Genomic DNA, 6,017 nt, shown 5'->3' on the forward strand with positions numbered 1-6,017 from the left:
CCATTAACGGAATTCCCCCACGGCAGGGGCCCACAAGTCTCTCTCGCCCTTTCAGCCTGCACAGGGCCTGGCCACGATCCCCGGCACCAGGACGCACCCGGGACGGGGGACAGTGATTCCACACCCACCCCAGAGCTCTGGGAAGTGGAGTATTTGAGTTGGGCCAGGTGCGATGGCTGCTGGGATGCTGGGGCCGGGTCTGGTACCCACAGGGCCAGCAGGATGCTGGTACATTGGCGAGGGAGCTGAGATGAACCCGAGAACGATTAACGGGTTTGAAAACGTGCCTCAGCCGCAGCGTGCTAAACTCCATAGCTTGAGTCTGACCGAGAGAGGAGCCAGGGGTGACTTGAGCACAGCCTGTCAGTAGCTACAGGGGGAACAAATATTTAATAACGGGCCCTTCGGCCTAGCAGCGAAAGGTGGAACACGAGGCCCTGGTTGGAAGGTGAAGCTAGACAAAGTCTGACTGGAACGAAGGCAGTTACATTTTCAGTGGGGAGTCATTAATCATTGGAACAACTTATGAAGGGTCAAGGTGGAGTCTCCATCACTGGCCATTTTTAAATTGACAGGCTGTTTTTCTAAAATTTATGCTCTAGGAATTATTTTGGGGAAGTTTGTGTTCTACAGGAGGTCAGACTAGATAAGCACAATGCTCCCTTCTAGCGTTGAAATCTATGAGTGAGGGGCTAATAATCCCCACCACCACCCCTCCCCAGTGGCCCCAGCCCCAGAGAAAAGGACCAGTGATCCGCCTCACCATAGGAACCCCATGACACAGGGTCCAGTGACCCTCCTGCCGACCCACACAGGACAACTCTTCCCAGGACTATCATCACATCCCCCTAAGTGCTTCACATTGACACAGGATCTGGCATTTACCCAGCCTGGGGACCACTGACTCAGGTTTGCCAGCCTACGGACTTGTCCTCACTTGCAATATGGGGGTCAGGGCATCCACCCCAGTGACCACTCATCCCAGGACTCAGGCATCCACTTTTCTTCTTTTCTTTGTATGGCTGATATAAATGTAGAACAACAACTATAGTTTTACATTTAGATAGTTAAGCCAGATAATTGTGTCTGGAGTAGCAGAGTGGATTGCTTTGATGCCTCCTTTGTATTTGTGATTCAGGCATTGAGTTGTTATATGTTCCATGTTCTGTTCTGCCATGGTTTGTGCAGATGCAGTTTAGGGTTACTCATGAGCTCCATGGGAGATCGAAGCCAAGGCTCTTCTGGATTGGGTCTTTCATGGGGTAGTTTATTTGTGACTTCTTGTGAACTCCATTTGGCTTTCCAAGTTTAATCAAGGTTGAAGTTGCATTGTTGTAGGTTAAATGTCTGAATCCAAAAGGGCTTATGTGACTTTAAGTGGTGGTGAGGGATGTTGTTAAGGTCATGGTGGAAGGAAAAATGTTCATTTCCCACAATCCTCTGGAATTCCCGAAGGCATAGTGTTTTGCAGAAGGGGATCCACACTATGACAGCCGGTGTCTTGGTCCTACACAGTAAGGTTTTGTGCTTTCTTCATATCTCATGTTCTACAATCCACCTCCAGTAAGGAGTTACAAAGTAAAAGTGAGGGAGTACTTGTGGCCCCTTAGAGACTAACAAATTTATTTGAGCATAAGCTTTCGTAAGCTACAGCTCACTTCATCGGATGCATTCAGTGGAAAACTGAATGCATCCGATGAAGTGAGCTGTTGCTCACGAAAGCTTATGCTCAAATAAATTTGTTAGTCTCTAAGGTGCCACAAGTACTCCTTTTCTTTTTGCGAATACAGACTAACACGGCTATTACTCTGAAAGTAAAAGTGGATCACATAAAAGTTTATTTTCAGGCAGTTACCACCCCACAGTCATACAGTAAACTCTGTCCCATATTTTTCATAACTGTCCTTAACTTACTCTAACAGTGACTAAACCAGGGGTTCTCAAACTGGGGGTCAAGACCCCTCAGGCCATTGAGAGGTTATTATGTGGGGGGGTCATGAGCTGTCAGCCTCCACCCCAAACCCTGCTTTGCATCCAGCATTTATAATGGTATTAAATGTATAAAAAAGTGGTTTTAATTTATAAGGGGGAGATCGCACTCAGAGGCTTGCTATTTGAAAGGGGTCATCGGTCCAAAAGTTTGAGAACCACGGGACTAAACTGATACAGGGTGGGATTGAGCATCCGATCTCAAGCAAACCACATAGCAGAGCATTCCTTGTCCTACAAACCCAAATTGAAATGGGGCAGAATCAAATACTCCACCTCCACGGGCCAAACAGAGGAGAATCATGTATTTTGACCCAACTGACTCAGTGAGATCATTTGGGTCAGGATTCCTAAAAACAATGAAATCCCTGAAGATTCCTGCCATAATAAGCCAAATAGGGAAAAGGGACACATTGTCTGGTGGAAAGAGGATAAATGACACCAAAATGAAGCAGTCTGGGGGAGAGAAAGAGAGAGTAAATTTAGATTTAAATTGGCCAGGTGATGCTGCAAATTGTCTACGTGGCTCCAGCTGTAGTTATGAACTATAACATTCAAAGAGCTGGGAATTTTCCAGTCAACTAGGTACATTTGAACAGACAGCAGAGAATGGGCTGGTTGCTCTTTTCAGATTTACCCCTGATTTTCTGTCCATTTTCTTATCTTGCTTTGTTACTGAGAATGTAATTTTCTGCTGAAATTCCCCCCACGACACTTACTAATCCTTTTATAAATCGCTTGGAACAAGGCTGCTGAGATACTTTTTGTTCTGAAATCTTAGTATGCTTTTCTCAGAAACATTCAACCTTTTGAAAAGGTATAAACAAATTCTGCTTTTCATATATTTTACTCCATTTACCTTTTTTAATTGTAAAAAATATAATTATATTGAATATAGGGAATAGGAGTCATCCAGATGTTTTTTACTTTGATATTAAATTCCTTAAATTTGCACTGCACCCCACATTTTCATTGTACAATATACTGCAGATGCTTTCAGTTTCCGATCCAACAATCCATTAAGATGAGTGGGATTGGTTGACCACTCTCAGAACTGTTTCAGGCAGATAGCCTAGCTATCACATTCAGTGCATGTTTTCCAGCTTTTCTTCACAACCTGAGGGCTAGAAACAAATTTATTTTTTATAATGAAAGTGGAGATTCTCAGTCATAGTTGTGTGGTAAGGGATCAAATTCTAAGTCTGCTGAATCAAATTCTAAAGCCGCTGAATCATGGAATACACAGAACTTCACATATAAGGAACAATTCTGCATCAACAGCAGGATACGTTAGATGACAGAGTAGGTCTCTTCTCTCTCTAATTTTTATTAGCCAATCTGTCCAGGTAGATTGGTGAGCACATCTACCACTAGTGAAGATTATAAAATCATTCTGTAATGTTGCCTGGCCTATACTAAAATTACATAGCAACTTCAATTTTTGGAGTGAATAGTTGTGGGTTAATTCTCTTCTCTGCCACATTTTCATTAATTTGAAAGTAGAATTTGGTTTTGAATATCTTCTGTTAGAAGTAGTACACAACAAAGCAATTTACAAGTGCCTTTCTTTAAGCCCTTAGAGCAGTGAGTAATTAGGCAAATATGGCCATCTTTTTGTGCTTAGCAATAAGGTAGCTCAAATAATGTCAACAAAAACATTCGTAAGAACTGTACACTGTAGTAAGTGTGCATAGGATTGGACCCCTGGGAGGACTTGTCTCACTGAGCTAAGTTGTGTTTTAATAGGCAAAGAAAACATCATAACACCCCCTTCCCAAAGGACACTGCTAAATCAGCATTTTGTTAAGCCATAGTTCTGGCATAAGAATTAAACACAAACTTTTGTGCCAGAGGTAAAAGTGCTCTAACTGAAAGCAGACACTTGACATAAAACACTGCTGGTATTAAAATATATACTGGTCAGCCAGTTTGTGCCATATAGCCAGAGCCTGCAGCACTACGCTACCATGAGAGAGGGAAAGTACTGTGGACTCCAAAATAAGAAAACTCCCTGCAATAATTAATTTCAATACAAGGACCACTTGCAGAATTAAATAATTGGGTTTGAAAAATGCTTAGAATCAAATATGCACTTCTGAAATTCCACTAAAGAGGAATGCCCTAAGGTAATGTGAGATTTCTGTTAAGATGTCTAACATTGCTATTTTAGAATTACCTACATGTTGTCCAACACTGATAGGACAGCCTTATAATTCAATCATACAAACAAGAAAACCCTGTTCTACAACTTCAGAATAAAGCAGGGCCTGTTAGTTACAGCAGAAACAACATATTTGTAATTTAACTATTGGGCCCGTTAAGAAGCAGAAAGTTAACTGAATAGCTTTTGGCAGATGACAGATCTGCAGGACGCACTCTGCCTCTGATCTGTATACAATCTTTTCCTACGAGTGCACCCTTCTTCTTTGTGGTAGGCCTTGGGCCTCCATTCTGCTCAAGAGGAAGTCTGTAACTAGGGCCCTGGTGTCAGCACCTCTGTTTCTCACTGTGACTACTTCCACAAATCCAAATGAGCTTCTGCTCCTGTTGGAAACATACCATCTTGGGAGGTCTGCAACCAGCAGATGATTGGAGTGACACTAGACAGCCTCTTCAAAACAGAGTATTTATTAGACAACAGGAATACTACCATCTTTAGGTGCATTGGGTTAAAGAGGTGAATTAAAGCCTAAACACAGCTCTAACTTGTCAGCTTGTCCTTGCTTAGCTCATCAGATCTCTGCCCTGGCATGCTTACAGCAAGCCTTGCTCTGTGACTCTCAATTAGTACTAGGCAGCCTCTCTCAACCCTTTTTTCCCCCCTAAGCCCTCAGACCCACAATAGTTTATTGCTGCCTTTGATCTCTTTCTTCCCATCACAGCTATATAAATGACTAGTGTTTGAAGGGATGCTCCTCACCCATGGCATTGTTTTACTTTTCCTGTTTGGTTTAACAATCCCTTTTGATCTAACTCCATAGCAAGTAACGCAGTATAAACACAGAGAGGCATGTACTATCTTCCTACAAATAATATCAGCGTTACTTAGTTCGTCACAGCAGGTCAGAATACTAAACAGCTTTTTGTGTTTTAATCCCCTGACAAAATGATTTTCAAATCTTGAACAAGTCAAATTAGGAGCAATAGTAACTGCAAACAACTATGCTGCAAGTTTCTCCCATAGTCCTCTGGGGTAAGAAAACTCTGGCATCACAGCACAAGCAAGGTTATGAGTTTAGGTACCATTTAAAAACCTGTTATTGGAGACACACCCAAAATGTGCATTAATGGAAGGGACAGAAAAGAGATGTACTGAAGGATTACTTTTTTCCTGGTATCCACCCTAACCAATCCACCTTAACAATTCATGCTCTTACACTTGCTGTTAATCATTGCTTTTTGGTATTTCCACTAACTTTCAAAAAATATTAGCATAAAATCTATTGCAGAGCATTGAGCTTTTGTATGTTATGCTTTGGACCAGGAAAAAATGGAAGCTGAAATCGAACATTTTCAATGAGCCCTGGCCACAGGGTGGGATGGCCTGTTCATACATTCAAACATTCCGACTCCAGAAGGAATCACTGTGATGATCTAGTCTGACCTCCTGTATAACACAGGCCGTAGACTTCCCCACAATAATCTCTAGATCAGATCTGTTAGAAAAACATCCAATCTTGATTTAAAATTGTCAGATACACTGGTAAATTGTTCTAGGGGTTAATTGCTCTTCCCCCTCCTCCCTTTAAAAATTTGTGCCTTATTTCCACTCTGAATTTATCTAGGTTCAACTTCCAGCACTTGGATCTTGCAGGACCTTTCTCTGCTAAATTGAAGAGCCATTATTAAATATTTCTTCCCCATGTAGTACTTACAGACTGGGCTTAGTCCCTACCTGTAACTGACTGGCTTCCTCCCAGATTAGTGCAATAAAAGGCGAACAAGCAGCTCACTTAAGGATAAGAGCTGCAAAGAGGCTTCTGCAGGAGGTTCTGGGTTAGGAAAAGGAGCTGGAAGAGAGCTTGCCC

This window comes from Lepidochelys olivacea (assembly GCF_965140295.1).
Source record: "Lepidochelys olivacea isolate rLepOli2 genome assembly, chromosome: 10".
NCBI classification, from domain to species: domain Eukaryota; kingdom Metazoa; phylum Chordata; order Testudines; family Cheloniidae; genus Lepidochelys; species Lepidochelys olivacea.